The sequence below is a fragment of the Fringilla coelebs genome, assembly GCF_963513975.1.
Source record: "Fringilla coelebs genome assembly, chromosome: 14".
Taxonomy (NCBI): Eukaryota; Metazoa; Chordata; class Aves; order Passeriformes; family Fringillidae; genus Fringilla; species Fringilla coelebs.
The window spans coordinates 12,751,834-12,772,731 of NC_140040.1; the positions used below are offsets into that span (position 1 = coordinate 12,751,834).

General features: G+C 43.0%; 1 protein-coding gene across 4 annotated transcripts in view; it reads left to right on the forward strand.

Moving 5' to 3' along the window:
• ZNF423 (zinc finger protein 423) overlaps positions 1–20,898 on the forward strand; it is a 224,111-nt gene that overhangs the window by 87,760 nt on the left and 115,453 nt on the right. Inside the window, exon 2 of one of the 4 annotated variants that reach the window (XM_084214898.1) lies at positions 4,100–4,172. The exons of 2 other annotated variants lie outside the window; for them this stretch is intronic. The gene's annotated coding sequence lies outside the window, so the exon portion shown is untranslated. Of the gene's footprint in view, positions 1–4,075; positions 4,173–20,898 lie in introns of those variants that run through there. One more of the 4 variants, XM_084214899.1, reaches the window with a different exon arrangement.

Here is a 20,898-nt window from a genome sequence, read left to right on the forward strand (position 1 = left end):
CTGCTGTACAGGAGAATTAGATCTTTCTGTGCATGGGTATATCCATGAAGAAACTGCCTGTCAAGGGAAACCCTTTCACATTTTCCCTGGTTAATCAAAGACAACACAACTGAGAAAAATTAAATTGAAAGTTTTAATATTAGAGTGTATTAGATTTGAGGCAGCAGTAGGAGGCTTTGTAAGATTATCTAGATACAAATATTTAATATTATGGCATTTTGCATTTATTACTCATATACTGCTTTAATTGAGCATAAAGGAGACGCTGCTTTTTTTGTGCTTTGGGGTGAATAATTTAATTCATATGTCATGCTCCTGTACTTACTTTGCCACAGGATGTGTTCTTATATTTTCTTAAAAATTAGGGTAGAATTCTGAAAAAAGCTCTCATTGCAATATTTGCACAATAAAACTGTTAAGTATGTGAACTTCAGGATAGAAACTACTTGCTGAGTGTTTCTGATGGTGCTGTCAGGGACTTGATATTACTGAGTCAGTCCAGTGGTTTTAATTGCCCTTTCTCTGGTGAACTGTAAGCGCTGTAGAAAGTGAAGGGGGAAGAATGCCTGCCTCTTCCATCTAACACTTGGAGGCCTGAGCAATGGTTGTGGATTTGCCATCAAGAAATAATGGAGGTAGTGGAGATGCTCTCCCCCCACACCACTCCCCTTTTGCCCTACTGGCCCATGTTCCCCTTTCCAGACCCTCTTCCATATGAATGGCATCCTCTGCAAGACTTGGGCTCACCATCAAGAGATGAAGAAATTTCACCTTTACATCCCAAGGTCTGGGATTTTTTTTTTTTGCATCTGCTTTCTGTGTAGGTTTTTGTATTTACATTTCTTAGAGAGTTTCTTTGTGTTAATAGCCTTCTTCCTTCTCTGAGAGCAATAATCATTTTGTTCTCTGCAATGCAATTTTACGATCAAGCACTTCTGATCTTTTCAAACTTAGCTCTATTTTATATGTGTATTGTTAAAGAGTTCTTTATGCCCTTGGTGCTGTGGTGCTTAAGGAGCCCTTTGTGCTTTGTGTGTGGCCATTTTGTTTGTACCTCAGCCTCTTTCTAACCTGATTCTACCTCCTCTGCTCTTTGGTTGGGTGGAGGGGCAGCTTGTAAGTGAAATTGTTAACACTCACTTGATGGGCTTACAGGGACCCCCACAGATTCCAGATGATGATAGTTATGATGGGGGATACAGCTAGGTGTAACAGCACGTTTGAACCTATTAAGTTCTTGATCATCTTGTTATTCTTGAAACTTTGCTGAAACTCCAAATTACCTATTAAAAAAGCATTTTTGCATTTAGTGTAGAAGACACAAAGCAGTTTATCATGCTGGAAAATACCAATCTGAGTTTTACAATGCATTTAGTGATGAGATGTTTTAGTCTTATTGTGTGAGGCATATAATAGAAGTCTGGGGGGGAGGAGAAGGGGGATGAAGACACATTGGCAAGTAAGAACTGACCAAATCCACTTTATTCTTCATCTGTGGTGGAGTGCTAGGAAACAGTGGGTCTATATTGGTATGACAGGGATCTGGATGAATGGAAAGAACAGACTACAGCCTACAGGTCCTCCCTAAACTCTGCCCAGTTTGTCTGATCTGAAATCTTTTCTCTCAGGTTTCCTGCATTAGGGGAGGAGGGAGTGGGAAGGGAGTTTTGTCAGTGAAACGTACGGGTAGGTACAGGTGATGAAGAGGTGTTGGGTGTGCAAATACAGATTTACCAGTCGGACAGCTCCTTAGCCATGGCCCTCCAATGGCTCCACTGTGCTTGGCATTCTTCTTGGAAGTTCAGGGATTTTTAAAGAAAAGACCAAACTGTTTTTAATGGTGCCAGAGTGGGTGCCAGAGAGATTGCAGTTTAAAGCCACATGATTAAAAATAAGTTTCTTTAAAGCCCTGAATTCTGTTCATAAAAATAGATGTTGAACATACGGTACAACATAAAAATCCATGTGGTCCTGGAAAAAAAAAAAAAGAAAAAAGTAGAAAGCACTTTAGCTTAAACCAGATGTGCGAAAGAGAGCTCCTAAACGTATTTTGTATTTTTTGTGTGTATGTGTTTGTGTATGTGGGAGATATTTTTGGTTCCTGCTAGGCTTCTTTGCAGCAAAGCCCCTTTCTAGAATTTACTTTCCTTTATTAGAGTTGCAGCTCGGCTTTGTGTGGGCCTCTGGGGGTTTTGGCCAGCCGTTGGCAATTTCTCTCAGACACCCAATTACCCCTGACGTCAATGCCGTCTCTCCCATCTCCCTTGGGTGCCCACATTTTTTCCTTTGTAACACTAATAGCTGACTAGCTAAGTGCCTGTTATTTCCTTGGCAGAAGATTTGATTGTGTTTTGGGCCGGATACTAAATCCAAAAACTATGTAAAAATGTCAATAGGTGAGTGCACATTGATTTCGGTTAGTCACAGTGATATTTGAGCCCCTTTGGGGGCTCTGTCTGGGGAAGTATTTTACAAGAAAGATAATATAACAGAAAATTACTGGAGCTGCACAGGTCTCTGGTGGATTTCTTAGGGGCCTGCTAAGTTTCTGTAGAATCAACAAATGCTTTATTAATCTAAATTTGCGGTTTTGTTCCTGCCTCTCTTCAGACGGCTCGGGCTCGCCGGAGGAGGCTCGGCGGGAGCGGGGCGGCCGGCGGCAGAGCCGGGCCCGGCCGGGGGCGGCGGGGAGGCCGGGAGCGGCCGCGGGCCCCTCCCCGGCCGGCCGGGGCTGCGCTGGCAGATAACGCGGGGGACGGAGGGGGTCCCTGCCAGCTGTGCGGGGCCGGCGCTGACTGGGAGCGGCTGATAAGAGCCCCGCGCGGGAGCCAGCCGGCAGCGCCGCTCCGCCAGCGCGCTGCGGGGCCGCGACTGGCAAAGAAAGTTAAACACAACTGGTCCGGGGGCGGCGGGGAGGGCTGCGCTGGAAGATAATGGTAATTGATTGAATCAAAGTCGCAGAGCAGCCTTGTTTTTCCTCGCAATTAATTTTTTTTTTTTCTAATTTTCAGACCGAAGTATCCGAAGAGCTCAGGTTGCACCGAGCACATGCTGCACTAAAAGATAATAAGCACATGCCCTCTTCAGCTTTTTGGGGGAAATTCAGGCCAAGAAAAGGCACGATTAAACAAAACGCACCCCCTTAAAGTTACGAGCACACGCCTCCAAGCTCAGCAGAGCGTGCTCTTAAGGACAGGGAAAATCAATGGCCTTTTCAGGTCGCCAGGCTGTGTGAGCTGGCTACCAGCGACCAGCAGTCAATTTTGCCCACAAAGCCAGCAGATAGTGACACCAGAGAAGGGGTTTGTCAGGGGACTGAGTTGTGCAGTGTCCGCACATTGGGCATTTCTGCAGCCCTTCTTTCTCTTCTGCTCCCCGCCATAACACCATACCCCAGAGCTCAAGATAGATGTAGAGGAAGACGGAGATTGATGCCATTTATATTTTTGTATCGGTTGCTTTGCAGGTTTAGTTTAGCCAGTTTGGATCTTTTTTGCTAGCAACTTGCCAGCCAGAAATTTTTCTTCTCTTTTAAGGGGATTCCCCCTAATATAGCATTCAGGAGTAGTAATATAGTTTGTGTGGTTTGAGAAAATAAAACCTTTTAGTCTTTGGCAATTGCATCTGCAAGCAGTAAAATCTTATGTCAGCACAGCGTGTAGAGTGCAGGATACCTAATAGCTAGTAAACCATTAAAAAAAGTCTTCTGCTTGATCAGATATAGTGCTTAATGTATACTGCTGTATCTTGCCCAGCACATAATTAGTATTGAGGGTGGAAAAGCCTCCCCTGTGGACCATGACACCACAGACCTAAACTGGCATTTTTTCCACACATTAGAGTTTTCTTTCTTTAGTGGAGGACATTTCTTTGCTTGTTTTAAAAATCATTCTCTAAGGCTTAACAGACTGTATTAGCGTATTGTGTATCTTAAATGAACCTTGCAAGCTCTAGCAGTGTATTCTTCTTCCCATATAGGCATTGTGTAGGGTGGGCAGGCAAGCAGTATTGTAGTGCCAGAGAGATCAAACGTTGGCTAGGAAAAAAAAACACCCAGCCCTAACCTGGGAAATAAAAATTAATCAACCCACTTTTGCAGTGATTTTGTTGGATCCCATCCTGGAACAAGTGTATGTATGGATGTGCTAGGAAAATGAATGGGCCTTATTGAGGTAAGACACTGTGGTTTATCTAATCATTAATAAGTTGGGATTTTCACTAGAGCTCTGCCATGTTTTCCTCAGAATGACAACAGAAGATTTCTTTATGTGTGGGCCAGATTAATGGGATTTCTTCCCAACTAATGAAAGGGTGGAACATTTGCTGTCTGTTTGGGCAGGAGCAGGGTATCCTGATACCTTATCAAACAGACTAATAGGTCTCCTCTGCTGTAAGAGCTGGTAATCTGCCTTGTCATGACCACTGGTTGTGAAAGGGACAAGTCAGCTGTGAAGAAAGATGACTTTCTTGAAGGAACCATGTAAAAACTTTGGCCTAATGCCAGAACAACCATTGCTGGTCAACTATGGCTCAGTTTAGAGACACCTTGCGTGGAAAAAGAAGAGCTTTTTCTTTTTCCTTATAGGTTAGAGAGCCTACTGGGTTACTGTTGCCAACCTCCCCTCTTTGACGTTTCAGGTTCCAGTATAATTAAACCCCCAGCTGTAATGTGGTCTTGTCTTTTTAGCTCCTGTGGTATGACTGGCAGGTGATACTGTCCTTGTCTTCCTTACGTACAGCCGCTGAAATGCTCCTAGGCAGTCAGATGTTTTTAGACTAGGCCAGTGCTTGGTAGCACCCCTTTCATCCTCCTCCCAGCCTGGCCAGTGTGCTCAGCTTGTCGATCTCAGAAGTGCTGACAGCAATGTGGAGAACAACTGCCAAAGCAAAAGTACTGTGAGGTCATTTGGATAGATACAAGTGAGTAAAATTCATAGAGATAAGGTGCACCCACTCAGCACCTGCCCACCTCTGTGCTCCTCTATGCTAAGGCCCATTGCTGCCAGCGGGGCTGCTGGCAGCCTGTGCTGGCACTGAACACTCTCTGGGCTGAGCCACCAGCCCTGACTGGGAGGGGTGTGGGGAAAGGACAAAACCAGCTTCTGCTGGAAAGATTTAAAAAATTACTCCTGTGCTGATGCAATGTTGAGTTTTAGAGTGTGACCAAGTCTGTAGGGTGCTGGCAGTCACAGGCAGCTGGAGGAGCTGGCCTCTCACGAACCAACTCCTGAAATGAAAAGGGGGCAGGTTTGAACCTAAAATCGAAACAAAGAGCATGGCTGGCTGTGCTCTCGCGGGCCCAGGCGCATTGGTGGCTGTCGGTTTTCCTGTGTTGTGTCACCTCCAGCGCGGCGTGCGAGGCGCAGGCACAGCCCAGCCACCGCAGCGGGACGGACGCGCTGCGCTGCCCATGCTGAGGTGGGACTGCTCTCCTGCCCCACCCGCGTGTCTGGGGGGTGCAGAGGGGCCAGGGGCTGCAGGGGGTGGTGGAGGGGAAGGTGAGGTGAGGCAGGAGTCAGTGGTGGCAGGGGTGGGAAGCAGGTGGCTGGCACCGTGTTGGGAACACAGCGGGGCTGGTACCTCTGAGGACACAGAGGGAAGGATGCTGAGGGACAGCCTGCAAATACCAGGGCAAGTTAAGATACCTTAAAGATGTTAGTTTGCTGGGAAACAGACCTGTATGCTTGTTTTGCCACATCCTAGGTTTTAAATGTACAATGGGAGAAAAAGGACACACTTTGGGTGAATTCTCAAAGCAGTGAAGGTAGGAGAGTAGTTACAGGGTAGCAGCTGCTTGGGAAGTGGCAGCAAGAGAGGAAATGTCAGCATGGAGGGAGCAGAAAAGGGAAGAATGGAGAGGGAAGCATTACCAAAATGATTTCTATCCCTTTGTTAAGAACTCGGGATATTTGTGAGTGAAACAACTCCTGCTTTTCCTGGAGCATTTCCTTTTCCCTACTTTTGTACAGGCCTGTGTGGCCATGCAGCCCAGGTCTTTTTCCATTCCTGGGTGTATGTTACACTTACTACCAGAGCATCACTAAGGTATTAGCGTGATTTTCAGGTGACTGCTCTGACAATGGGGTTGTTCTTGCCGTATAATTCACAGAGCTTCACTCAAGTCACAGCTAGAACACTATACCTGCCCTGGAGAATAAGGCGGAAATTCACCAGGTTATTTTAAGTTGATTCTGTAGAGGCATACAGGAATATATCCAAGTTAAACTCAAAGGGAAATGATCAGATTGGCAGCAGATTTCATCAGGTTTGTAGTTGCATTAGGAGCTCAAAGGAATCTTTAAAAATGAAAAAAACCTTGAAAAACTTCAAGGTTTTGAGAAAACCTGTCTCACAAAAGTGATCAGTATGACTGTGTCTCATACAGGACAAGTAGGCAAGTTCAGTAAGGCATCAGGTACTTTATGTTGAGGTAGCCATGTGAACACTGGAGCAGTGTGTATAGCCATTAAGAAGCAACAGAGTTCTGCTTTGTCTTTTAGTTGTATTCAAGTGTGCAGGAGACTTGTGAAATTGTTCTTTCAGCTCTGGTAGTGCCAGGTTTAAGGAGTGTTAGCTGAGCAATAGTGCCTTTCTGAAGCACATAATCTTTAACATTTTCCCACTAATCTTTGAATGTGTGTAAATTCATCTAGGTCTGGTAATTTTGACAGTTTTTGGTTTTTGGGGTTTTTTCCCCAGATCTTCATTATGTAGGCAGCAGTCTCTCCATTGTCATGCATTGATGCTCTCTTTTATATTGCTTTTATAGCCTCCATTGTCCCTGGTCTTGGGTTTACAGAGCTGGTGGACAAAACAGTTGGCAAGGAAAGTTAATGACTTCAGGAAGGGATGGACATATATGCTCTGACCATGGAGATGACAGAAATGTAGAAAGGATGGAAAGAGGGTAAGCAAGGTCTTGAAATCGGGGAAGCTGACGGATTGTGTTCTAAAGGAAGGTTAGAGTGACAGGACTGGAAATGGGGCAGAGGATGTGAGTCAGGGTGGGAACTGCCAGGAGAAAGATGAGAAATGTTGAAAAAGCATGGGGAGAGAAGGAGGGGAATGGCCTGGTAAAAGGTAGAGTGGATCTGGAAGCAGCAACTAAAGTGAAACACACAGGCTAAGATAGTTGACTCAGAAGAAGACGTGGGAAATGTAAGATGAAATGAACAACTTCAGCAGAGGACAGTATCTTCCACTTCTTAAAAAAGTCCAAAACTTACTAGAAGGCAGAAATGCATCTACTTGATTTTACTTTCCTATGCTTTTGGCCTGGCAGTTCTGCTTTCTTTTCCAACATTGATGGCTGTCTCATGATTTCCCTGAGACATTGTCGTAGAAATAGATGCAGAAAGCAAATGTCCTGCTTCTAGGAAGCATGGACAGGTAGTGTCTTCTCTACCCAGTGAGAGATGGGCTTCCATCCTATTAGAGAAATTTTTTGGTAAAGCATCCTCAAAAAAAAAAGTTATTGAAAATGACTGGTGACATTCTTCTGGTAGTAAAATACAAGACTTTGAGAAACAGTTTATATAGAGGTGATCTCCATATGTCCTTTCCAAACTAAATTACTCTGTGATTGAACCTTCTGAGGAAAAAGAAAATGTGAACTTTGAGTTTTGTTTCTTGTGCAGGTTGAAAAGGCTTAATGAGTAGTGCTGTGTTCTAGCAAAGTTAGATGAGAATCAGGTGATTGACTTCCATAGGCAAAATAAGAATTCCTCAATCCCGACAGCAAATGTTGCTTGAGTTCCTGGCTAATAACTCAACTAGCTTTGCAAGATGCCCTTCTCTTGGATTAGAGTCAGCAACCACTTTAGGATGTCCCTCCCTTTGCAGGAATACCCATGGGTTTCCAGAAGTGAAACAGGAAAAGGCACACATGCTCCTAGTGACGGCAGCTTGAGCTCATTATTCTGATTTTTAGATATGCTGGCATTGTCTCAACAGCCTGCATTGACATTTATGGCCTTTCCAGACTACTTATCTAGGAGAGAATGTGTGCTCAGCCTGCTCCAGTTCGATCTGAGCTTGAGCTCAGGGCCCAGACAAAGCACACTACGGCTTGGGCAGCATCAGCATTGGATTTTCAAAGATGCAAAGGCAAGACACAAAGTGGAGGTAGCTCCCCATGAAGGTCTTTAACTTCTGGCAGTCCTGTTGGTGATCCCACTGTCTGTTGAGCTTGTCTGAACAAATGCATCGTAAATAGCTCAACTATTAGTAAATTATTCCTCCCATGAATGAGCATGTAAGTATTTTTTTAATGAGATAAAAGAAAATGAGTCTTATTCTGCACCATTCTTATTAGTTTGCACTCCAATTAATTCCTTCATGTTAATTCATCTTGGAATGTTTTGGAAGATTTCCCAGCATCTACCAGTGCATTTTGTGGGGCAGTCCATGGAAAGGACAGAATATTTGCTGAAGAGCCTTTTCTGTATTTTCCCGGTAGAGTTCTCTACTCAGTGCTGAGGTTTCAAGAGGCTTTGAGTGAGCTAGTTGAGCCTCCTTTTGAACCCATCATGGATGTTTCTTTGTATTTTATTTCCTTTAAAGATTATGCCCTTCTTTGACAACCACCTTTTGCCAAATGTGTAAGGCACTCCAGTTCTTCCCAGCTTTTGCCCCATTTACCACTTTCCAAAAAAATTGCAGTGGCTGTATGACCACATGTCAGATTTTCCCCAGAGGGTTCTCTGATTTCTTTTCAATCAGTTCATTTAATTGACCATGTTTATTTCCCTAGCCCTTGTGGCTCCCTGAGTGCAGCTATTCGTCAGAAGCTGGATCTTAAGCATCCTTTTCATGTTTTACCTGGAGAATTTCTTAAACCATCTCATCTGTTCTTGGCATTTGGGGCTAAGCCCAAAAGGGAAGCTCTCTCAATCAAAAGAGTATCTAAATGGATCATGTGGTACTTTGAGACCTGTAACAAGGAGGCAAATGTCCCAGTCCCACTGCTGTGGTGCTGATCCCACCAGAGCCCCGGTAGCTTTGAAGGCTTGTTTGGGCATGGTTCCCACGGCGGATGTTTGCAAGACAGCTAACTGAACTTGGTACGCGTACCTAGCATACTGCTCAGATGTAGAGCCTAGGCATGATGCCCACTTTGGAAAGCAGCTTTGTAGTCTATATCTGCTTAATTTAGTCCTCAGCTGGCCTCCTGAGAACGGCTGTTCCCTGCATGTTAGTGTCCAAGAGCAGGAAGAGATGGAGGCAACTTTCATCAGAAATAAGATGAAGTAACTTGGCACTCATTGGAGTTTGGAGGCTAAATTGCCTCTTGAAAGATCATCTTTACTGCTTGTCTACAGTTTCCAAGCTGTAAATAGGATGGAAAGAAGTATGCCTTTGTATCCTATGTTCCCCTATTCTAGATGTTGTCTTGGTGATAGGAGCTTCCTTCTTCAAAGTCTATGAAATTGTGTTTGAATGCTTTTCGTGCTCTCGTTTGGCATACAGCATAAACCCAAGCAAACTGACCTGAGACAGGAAGGCATTTTCCTCTTCAGTGACTTCTGTCTGTGTCCACTGCTCACATCTATACTAGCAAATACAATTTCTTGGGAACATCCCAGGGCTTTTCTTTTCCAGAATATTTTTATTAGAGCAAAGCATTATTATTTCCTAGAAAGGTTGGTCAGTTTCTTCCCCATCAATTTTTGAATCCCTATTCTATTGCTTCCTTATGACATGTTTTATTCTGTCTTTTTAAAAATAAACATTCAGGGGTTGGACTAGATGATCTCCAGAGGTCCCTTCCAACCCTGGCTATTCTGTGATTCTGTGAAACATAAGTCAGGAGTAATTAGAGAGAAATGTACCACATTTTTCTCACATTATTTGAAGTATAAATAGAAGGAAGTAAATGGTATGATGTGTCACTACAGTCAATGGTCAAATATCTGAATTTTAATCTTGAGAGTTAAATAAAAGGAGATCCTTTTAAATAACTTGACAGTCCCTTAATGATCCATGATATGTAAATATGAACATTTGACTTCATTGCAATAATACAGCTAGTTTAAATTTTTATTATTTTTAAGCCCACAGCCAGCAGGCTGGAGTAAGTTATTTGCAGCGTATTTTTAAAGTCCAAATCGAAATATTAGCCATAACTGTCTGCTGTGTATAAAAAAAAAAGGGGGGGGGGTGTATGTTTGAAGTTTAATCATGCTTCTACTTATGCTCAGTCCCAGAGCAATCCTTTTTTCTGCTGCTGAGCTCAAACAGCTAGTAGCCAGGTTTGATCTGCTGCCCCATGGAGCAGTGCCCTATGTGAATTTGAAGTTTTCTCAACCCGGGAGGCCGGCAAATAAAGACTAGCCTCAGGTAGCCAGAGCTCTCCTTCCCAAAGCAGCTCCCGGGGCGCTGCCTGGAGCAGTCCTCCTGAAATTGTTTCAGGCAATTGCTACAGACTATCTGTACTACTGCCCCTCTTACCCCTCCTCCCTCTCCTCCTCCTGGCATAAGGGAGGAGTTTTGGAGTCCAGGAGTCCTATTTGACTTTAATAAAATGAAGAAAAAAAATTTAAAAAAATAAAAAGCAGAGCAGTTTGTAGGGAACTGGCACAGACTGTGGAAACAGGAGCCACAGCAAGACAAAACCCAGTGGCCTTCAAAACTTTTTTCCCTTCTTTCTCACCACATGACTTGAAGGATGTGGACAGTAATTAAAGGACCCCCTAGCTCTTCATTTTCTGTGCCTGGTCCTTTGATCTGGTTCGTGTCGGGTAGCTATTTTCATTGTTCCTGTCTTTTCTTTTATTCTCACCCAGCCCCTTTGATGTGAGCAATGATGATCTTTAATTCCAAAATAGGAGATGGGCAGGATAGCAGTACTGGCCTTATATAATGCATCTTTCACATCTTATTTTTAAACTTGAGCATAATAGGTGTAAGTCAGAGCCTGGGGAGCATTAACCCTTTCCATGCAGAGGAACTGCTGAGGAGATTAAGAACCTATCACTTTTGGTAACGTCAGTCAGGTTAATTTTCTGTAGATGCCTACAGATGCATTTGTGAAAAAGATTATTATTATTATTATTATTTTCCTGCAAATATGATGGATCTCAAAATATAATCTGGAGGGAGTTTGTCCTAATTGTTCCCATGTGGGAAAAATGTGCTGAGAAAGAACAGTAAAGCTAATGCAGTTATTCTGACTGGCTTCACTTGGCAGCACAGTGGGAGTGAAGCATACTGTTTATTAGTGTATGTTAATAAACTATAAGGGACAAGCTGCAGGTGGCGGTTTATAAACTGTTAGCTCAGGTAAGATAGATGACAATATGGAGGTTATTAGTAACATTAGCAGGAGAGAAGGGCTGAAGGTTCTTAACGTTGTCTTGAAACCACAGAAGCCCAGCATGTCTCTGTGTGCTCCCTCTTCCTCACGGGACACACGAACCAAGTAGCTGCACTGCTGCCAGGGTGGGTGGCACTGGGGCTGGAGCACCCTCAAATGCGCCATGAGCAGGAACCCCTCTGCCAGCCACCTGGGGGGACGGGCCCTGCCAGGCTGTGTGGAGTGACACGTGTGACACCCCCGTGCCATGCATTGGGGGGTGGCACGCAGGGCCCCCCGTGCCATGCACTGGGGGGTGGCACACGCGTGGAGGGCAGCACAATGGCCCCGTGTCCCTGCAGCAGGGGAGCCCCCCGAGCGCCCGCCGCAGCCCCGGGGAGGCAGGTGGTGCTGGCGGAGCCCCTGCCCGGGCTGTCCCCGGGGAGCTCCGCATTACCGCGGTCCCCATCTGCCTCGGCGGCACCTCCTCCCTCCGGGCCCCAGCAACAATGGCTCTGCTGCTGCTGCTGCGCCCTGCCCGAGCCGGCCCGGTGACATTTGCAGGGTTCAGCCGTCACGGCACAATCCGCTCGGGAAATGCAGCTGTAACTGTAAATAGGGAGCCCAGAATTTTCAAACTTCACGTCTCGAGGCACCCGCGGCGTGGAGGGGGAGCTCAGTGCCTTTTATTTTAGCAGGATTTGTGACTATCTGAAAATTTGGAAAACTATAGGTCTGCTGCTAAGCCACTTAAACATTAGTGTTTGAACATCATGTCACTGGTTTTTGTGTTCAGAAGAAGACCTAAATGGCACAAATTTAAAAAAAAATCCTAACATTTTCCTGGTAGAATTAATTAGAGGCAAAATATAACAAATTGTCAGTAAGAAATTAACAAAGAAGCAGTGAGGATAACAAAGATTAAGTGTGGTAATGGACAGAGGCAGCTTGATGAGTTTGACTATGTTTTAGTTTAAAGCCTACCTTTTTCTTTTCATTCACAAAACATATCTGCATAAGTGGCTTTGTGTCTGAAACAATTTTAGATGTGGATTTATGCCTTCATGACACCTGCTCTTTTAGGGACATTAAATGTGCGTTACGTTTGTGTAGTTCTTAAAATAGCAGCTGTTAATTAGATAACTTTCAGGGTGATTCTTATTAAATGTTATGGTCTGGATCAGCAAAGTAGTTCAGCAGATGCCCAACTGGAGCACGTGATGGGACACGTAGGCTTTTCAGCCTGCACTTGCTTAAACCTGAGCACATGCTTAAATAGTTTGCTGAATAGGGGCCAAGACCAGATGTACTGAATACCTAAAATTAACTTTGTTAAATGGCTTACAATATGCCACTTGTTTCCATGTGCTTTTAAATTTCCCACTTGAACATTATTTAGGCTGAGCTTCTGTGTGTTTGTCCTTGACTGTAGAGCTTTTAATTTTTTTTTTTTTATTATTACTAAATGAATTTGGTTCCCTCAGAATATTTCTGTTAAGCACGGAGGAGGAAAAATTCTCTTCCAGTTCTTCCAGTACAGCTGGTCTTTAGTGCCAGTGGTTTTGTAGCTGGGGTGCTTTAAGGAAATAAGGGAAGGAAAGGTTGTAGAAAGGAATATTTCACTGGAACAGCTTCTAGAGTTGGAAAAAGTAGACACACTTCTGAGACCTGGCAAAGGGATGTGGAACCTGTAATCTTGTCCACTTTTTCCAGCTATATCAGCTAATCTAATAATAGAAGCTTATACGGCAATGATATTTCTTTTTTTAGACAGAGAAAACAAACATTGAAATTGCAAAGGGGAAAGTTGGCACCAATACATTCCTCAATGAGTACTAGGGCCCTTTCTTCACTTGGAAAGGAAAAAAAAAATAGCTCTTTCTAAAGCAACCCTGTTTTAAGGGCTCAAGCATGCCCAGATAGCCTCTAGTTAGGTTTCAGCAGTCTAATGAAGCCTGCCTTTTTTGTGATTTCACTGCACATACTCCCTGCCTGCCTTGATTGGCAGCTGGGTAGCAGACCTCTGCAGCTGTGACAATTTGCCTGAGGGAGACTGTAAGTGTCTCATTGAAACTTGCATTGTAAAATCCTCCAAAATGCCTCCCATAATATTAGGCACAGGAGAAAAACACAGGTGTGAAAAACTTTCACAGATCCCATGAGTTCAATGTCTCTTGGCAGCTTTGGTGGATTCAATGTTATAATATAAATTTTAAACTTGCTCTTGCAAAGCAGAAGTTGCTCCGTCTTCTGTCACGAGAAGCAGTGAAACCGGCAGCGCCTGTGCCGCGCTCGCCTTTCCAGGGCGATGAGGATTGGTTATCCATGGGTGAAACCTGTCCACCTGCTGTTACTCAGAGCCTGTTCCAGCCCAGAGAGGACACAGGTGTCCCTGCAGGTGTTCCCACTGCTGGGGCACCTCGCTGGCATGGCAGAGTTTTAGGAGCTCCTGTTTTCCGAGTGAAGGCATGGTCTCATCCTGTCCTAAAATGAGCGCTCGTTGATAGAGTCTGCTTCCAGTGAAGGAGGGATTTGAAAACCTAAGAGGTGTCTCCATGAAATCAACCTTCCTATATGTATGTACAATCATTTTCTCTTCAGCTGGTTAAGTAGCTTAACTGCTCTTCACTGGCACATAGGTGAGATTCAGCATTGCCAGCATGAGTGGAAGATGAATCTCGGCTTCTGAATGCCTGATCCTTTTGCTGGTGTGTTTGTTCCCAACTGCTTGCCTGTGTGTTACAGCAACTTTGCTTCTTATATTTGCCATAAAGGAATCTCAATATGACTGCAGCCTTAAGATCTGGCACTTCAACAGTCTCAGTAGGTTCAACACAATATTCAGGAATTAAAGTTCTGAAGAAATGCAAGCAGCTAAATTTAGACTTAAGAAACGTGCCTGATTTGAGCGAGCTGATGCTGATGCATGGAAGTTTCCCTGCAAGCCAGCCAGGCTTTATTTGTTGCTTAAAGGGAGGAGATTTTAGTTAAGTTGGAACATTTGATTTGCTTTCTTGAATTGTTTTTGATTAGTGACTGAGTGCAAGGTTAAGCTTTAATAACATATCCCTTGTAATAAAATCATGCTGGTGAGTGATGTATGTGGCTAAAAAGATTTAGATACACTAGTCTGTTAAACTAATACAATTTGGAAATGCTCTGGAAATAAGCACATAAAATAAGAACCAAAGGCAAATTTAAAGATTTTTTTAACTCTTTCTGGGGCTAAGATTTTTGTGACTGGCCTGTTCTGGCAAGCTGATTAAAAACAAGGCAGCATGGCTGCAGTCTTGGTAAAAGAGAAACTGTTTTGAATTTAGTAACAAAAAGTGTTTAATGCATCACTGAGTTTCTGCTGCCATGAACTAGTGACAGACCCAGTGACTAGTTAAAGCTGAAAATAACAAATCTTAAATTTAAATAACATTCAAAAGTTTCATGAGAGACTCTCAGTACTCTCCACCTTCTCTATTGAACTACAAACTTTGGTCAGTTCAAGACAAATCAACAATGCTGTAATATGTAGGTTTTGTGAGTTGGTAGTTGCAGGGCTGAGGTTTCAGTTTCAGATTTTTATCAGGATTTTTTGCTCTCGGTGCTTTCCATAGACTGTCCTAAGAGCCACAAAACTTGTGCTGATGTATACTGATTCAATGTACTGTAAACTACACAAGAGGCTTCAGTTTCATGGCTGTGTGAAGCTTTTGTGTAAATGTTTTTAGTGGTGTCAATTGAGAAGCTGAACTCCAAGTTCAGTTGAGCATTAGGGGTATCAATTGAAATCTCAATTTGAGTTACTTGCTTGTTGAGGCTGATTCATTTCACAGGAACATTTTAAACAAACTTTGTGAAGCAGCGCAGTATTGTTTCTTGTTTCATGGATGGGGAAACTGAGGCACAAAGCTATGGAGTTTCTTACCTTTCTAATGCAGTTGGGAATGTTAACAGAACATGGAGCCTCCAGACAGTGCTGCTGATGTGTTATTGACTGTTGTGTGCTGCTTCTTATCCAGCAGGGGAGTCTAGTTTGTCAAAGGGAAGGGGTTTTGTCTCATCATTGAGGAAGGAAATGGATTTAAATGTCAAAGGTTGGGAAAGCCATTGTCTTCCCTTTTATGGCAGTGAGCATGTCATGCTCCTCTGCTTACCAAATAAATGAAACTATAAAGGAAATGGTAGTTTTGGAAAAAAAAACCCAGCACTGTAATCCAGAGCATCTGTTTTCTACTGTATTTTTTCCCCTGGTCTCTTTTTATAATTTACATCCAAAGCATGAAGTGACAGAATTTGGCAGACTCGGATCTGTACAGTAGAGCTTAATGGTTTTTTAGCAGGGAATAAATAAAGCCCCTCAAGCCTGCTTAGTTCTCACCCATGCACGTGAGCAGAGAGAGGGGGAAGGAGTGTTGTATTTTTCTTGGAAAAAGACCTTTTCGGTTTCTCCTAATCTGGCACCTGGAGGTCCAGCTGTGCTGGCTGGAGGCTGTGTGTAGCCTTGTGCATGGGAAGGATGATGGACAGGCCGCTGTAGAAGTTGAAATGTTTCACGTCTCTACAGGCAATATGTATAGCTATATTTGTGAATAGTGGCAGGGCGCAGTTGGAGCTGGAATTACTCTTCAAACAATGATTTGCCAATAGTGCTGCAGTCTGGGCTGGTTTCTGTTGCGATTTGTGGGGAGGGCCAGCACCGTGTGGATTTTCCAGCTCTGCTTGCTCAAGCTACAGCAGCCATGCAGTCTCTGTGCCTGCCATCATTGCTTCCTGTCTCCATGAGCTGATTGTAAATTATTTTTCCTGGTTTGAGCTCTGCACATGGCCTGGAAATGTGTCACTCTGGTTATGTTTGGCTTGGTCTTCTGCTAATTTATACCTGTTTCTACTTCAATATATTTCCATTGGCTTAATTTAATGGCAGGATTTCTAATTTACTTGGGTATAAGTAGGAGTATTGGGTTCATTACTCCTAATAGTTTAGTAATCTTGATTTATTTTTGTTCTTCAGTCACACAAATGCCAAGGTTAACTTGCTCTTAAACACTTAATTTTCTAGGACATAAAATGATTCCATATTTAAAGAAGAAAATAGAGGACAGTTTTATTCTGTAAAGTGGTCTAGGTTGGGGGATGGTGGGTTTTGTTTGTTTGGATTACAGAATTTAGAAAATGCTGGGTTAATATTTGAGAGCCGAAAGATTTAATTTGCTCTCACTGGTACTCTTGGATCCTCTGGATTCCTCAGCTGTGGATTGGGAGCTGATATGGAGTGGCACATACTTGGCCCAGAATGTTTCCAGTGCCCCTAGTAATAAGTGATTTTAATGGAGAACTTTTTGCAGCAGAGGACTCAGAGATATAGTCTGTGCTTTAATAAAGATGCTATGTCTCCACAGTGTACATTAGTCAGTGAGTTAAACAAGCATCAACATTAAAACAGACATTATCCCCTGCAGTGTATTTTCTTAGTGCTTTGTCCATTACAGCTCTCAAATGGTGAGGTTTCTAGTCTTTCCTGTTGGAAACAGCTCTTTTCTAACATTTATTGCAGATATTTTCCCAGTGTCTAGCATAAAATTGTGCTTTCTTCTCTCCTCCTGCCCTCCCCAAATGCTCAGTGGAATGCAGTGATGGTGTTTACCATGCGTGAACCCCTTGGAAGCAGTTCCTGCACCTTCCTTAGCTGTTCTTTAACAAAGATACATATAATCAGACCTTTTAACCTTTCCTCATAAATCAGTCCATCCAGCCCATTAATCACTTTTGGTGCCTTTTCCTGAATTCTCTCCAATTTGTCATCATCCTGTGGCTGGGGACAGCTCGGTGACCACAGGCCGACATGGAGGTTCACTACCAGCCCACTGCACACGGAGATCAGGATTTATTTATTTTGTCCCTCTTTCCTTTTGCTTCATTCCCAGCCAGAATATATCTCCTACCCATTCTACATAATCACTTCTTTAAAACATTTATGGAGATAATTTGCAGTCTTACGGACCCTCTATCATTCTCTGATACCAAGTTAGCAGAGATTGATAGGGCAAAGGATTGAACGTGACATTTTGTGTCTCTCCCTCCCTTCCTTCCTCTACTCTCCAACCCAAAATAAACTACACTACTCTTCATTTGGTGCATATGATCATATTAAATGTGAGGAAAGAGGTAGCATTAGAGAGGAAAAAAAGATGCTGAAAGTATAATTGCCTAATTGTGAATCCTAAGTAGTGCAGGCAGCAGGGGCGGCCCTGACTGGAAGAAATCAGAGGGTCACTAATTCATATTGCCAACATCCTAATTAGCTGTGCAAATGTAGTGTTTATATTGTTGGGGATGGATTACAATATCCATTGTAGAATGGAAAGAAATAAATGAATTGTGTCAGTGGAGCTATGTAGAAAACACTCCTGCCACCCCATTAAACCATGAGAAGTAGCTTAGCTACTAAAAAAAGTTTGTTTTCAGGCTGATGCGCAAGTCTAATTGGGTTTCCAAAGAAAGGAACATGTTTTAATTATTAATTAGAAATCAGAGGAGTAAAAGAGTGGAAATCTGCTTCAGCTGGAGGTTTTGCTCAATGCTGGATTTCTCCTTAATAAGCTGAAACATTCCAGGCCTGCCTTAGTTAGCGGTTGGGTGCAGTGGCTTTACTCGGGGGGTAGACATCTTAATGCTCATGTAATTATCATGTAATTATTTTGTAATGTGGGATCAAAATTTTGCATAGATGGCATTCTTTCACTGAACTTGAAAAATAAAAAAGTTGTGTTCATTAATGCAGTGATTCAGTAATTTTGGTCTAAGAAGCAGGGTTCCCTCATCCCCCTCCCTATCTCTTTAAGACACAAATATTTTGAAACAGTTTTAGAGATGGTGACCTCAAGATGAATAGAATTATTTAATTTAGATTTTGTTGAATATTTATCAGATTTCTTGTTGGTAATACAGCCTTTCAACAGAAGTGTCAAGTGGGTTGCAATTATCATCAAAGCTGATAGGTACAAATAAGCAATGATCCTGTCTGCTATCACAGGGTGTGCAGGTTCATAAAGGGGAATTCTTGTGGAAGTCGCTTTCTCCCTATGAATTTCCCTCCCTGTTGCCATTGAACTTCTGGAATCAAAGTTGTTAAAGACTGATAGACTTTGTCAGAAGATGTTAAGTGGATTATGGCCCATCATAATAAATATTCCCTGTGGAGAGACAGGGCATGTTCTAATGAACAGAGAGTACGGAGCTGCCTCTTTTGACTTGTGCTTTTTAGTGCCTAGAAGTACTCTTGAGCAGAGTTCTGCTCTGTTTACAACTGCACACACTTGTCTGCACAGATGAAAATGTTATTGGGCCAGTGCTGTCGCTCTTATGGCTGGGAATCACTGGCAGTCTGGATCCAAGCTGAATCACAGGTTAAACCTGACAAGTTAAAGAACATAGCAAGAGCTGCTGGGTCTTGAGTTGCCAGATGTTTGTAGATCCATGTGTGTCTGAAGGGGAACTGCCCATTAAATGTCTCAGCTTTAATAAGAAAAGGGGATGGGAAAGAAGAGTGTATGACTCCATATGGCTCCCTCAGTGTGGCAGTAAATCCTTGTGTTAGTGGGGTGCAACTGTGAGGAAATACAGAGCTGTCTCCTGATGTTGCTGTTTCATAGCAAAAAACCCATGGAGGAGATGGAGAGGATATAGCTAATGTGGAGTGGATGGCTTCCTTTGGGGTTATGGCTTCCATGAACTTGTAGATGCAGCATTATAATAAACAAAATATCTGACTTAACAGAGCAACTGTTAAGAACGTTTAAATTGGTCTTTTTTCATGCATCTGCTAAAATTATTATGTTTGAAAATGTTTGGTTTGTATGCACAAAAGAAGTCAAATTTCCTGATTGTGGGCCATTTAGCACCTGTTTCTGCCCATAAGACTCAATGTACCTTTTCCAAAACCTCGTTTTAAGAAGGAAAAAGATAGTTTCTTAGTTGTTCTTTATCACTGCACCGTGCTGTCCTACCCCTTCTCTGTAGTTTATTTACATGATGTTTAGTTGTAAAGGATTTGACAAAGATAGATACCACTATCAAGAAGGGGCACTATGATTTGTGTTGCTACCAAGAGGTCATTCTGCTTCTTTAAATTGTAAGGTAGCTTTGGTCCCCCCTCCCTACTAACAAAGCTTTCCCTATTAGCAAAAAGGAAACCCCCTTCCTTACTTGTATTCTCCCAGCAGAAGTCAGGTTAAGCTTCATAGTGTAGTGGAAGTAACAAGTAATTAAGAATAACAAGCAATTGTGATTAAAAACTCAAAAGAAAACCTTCACTTTCAAGGGGCCATATGTTGGTAAAAGTGCTCCCCAGCTGAACCATATGGATGGGTGGAATGTGGGATCTCCTGCACATTGGGAAGAGGCTGTAATAATTTGTGACTTGACATATTATTGCCGTGTTTCCTTTTGATCATGCCAGACATCCACAGGTCTCTGTCACGTCCGTGTAGGAGAATGAACGTGGGTCTCTGCAAACTAAGTATTTTAGTTTCAGAGTTAAAAGCAAGTGTGCCTTAAATTAAAGCAAGACCAGCTTCTAACAGAAGTTGCCTTGGTCAGATGATGCAATGATCCTGTCCCCTCCCCTCTCTTGCTGGAACCTGCAAAAACAGTTGCAAGTACCATTTTGAAGGCTGTTTTGCCAAGTGTCTGGCAAATGCTTCATGTCAAAACATCCATCTTTTCCCTCTGTGGGTAAAGAACTAGCCCAACTCACTTATATCTTCATTGGTCACACTAAGAAGGCTGAACACACCATCCAGTAAAATGCTTTAGCTTCAAAAGTGGAACTGGTCCTTTAGCTTGTGGAGGCTGCTTTATACCTTTGTGAAAAAGGAAGCACAAAGTGCTGCTGTAGGGCAATAATAGAGATGTATTAAGTCTTTAATCAACTTCAGCAGCTTCATGGAGACCTTGCAACAGGGTTTTAAGTTGAGATTTGTAGAAGAATGCACAGTGATACCTTAGAAAGGGACATGATGACACCTCATGTGTGTGTGTGAAGGAACTGCTGACATTGACATCTAATATCTTGAATATATGTTCTGCTGTTATACCTCCTGGCACAGCCTTGGTAGTGTCTTCATCCACTGCAACTTCAGGAAGTTCATCTGGTTGTGTGGCAGAGGATGGGATTACCAGCAGTGGCATGTGCCTAGCACTGCTGTGTGATTTGCAGAGGTACTTGTGAGATGCCGAAGGGTGTTTATGTTCATGTTGCCATTTTCAGTAATCAACTCTTATTGATTTTTTCACAAGAAATCAAAGTTATTTTATAGGAAAATATTATGGAGTTTTCTCTTTGATCAATGGGTTTTTGATTTCTAAAAATGTTGCAGCAACTTAGAAGCTCTTTTACTTTTTGTCCCCCTGTGCTTCAGCACACGCATAAACCCGTCTTTGAACTAGTCTGGGAAGTGTTTGACGTGGAACATTTGCTGATGTATTGTTTTTCTTCCTAAGCCATCAGTGGAACAACTTGCTGCTTCCTTCTTGCATGAAAAAGTTGGCCCACCGCAATCACCCTTAGCAGCAGTGAACCCCAACGCAAAATAACCTCCATATCTAATTTG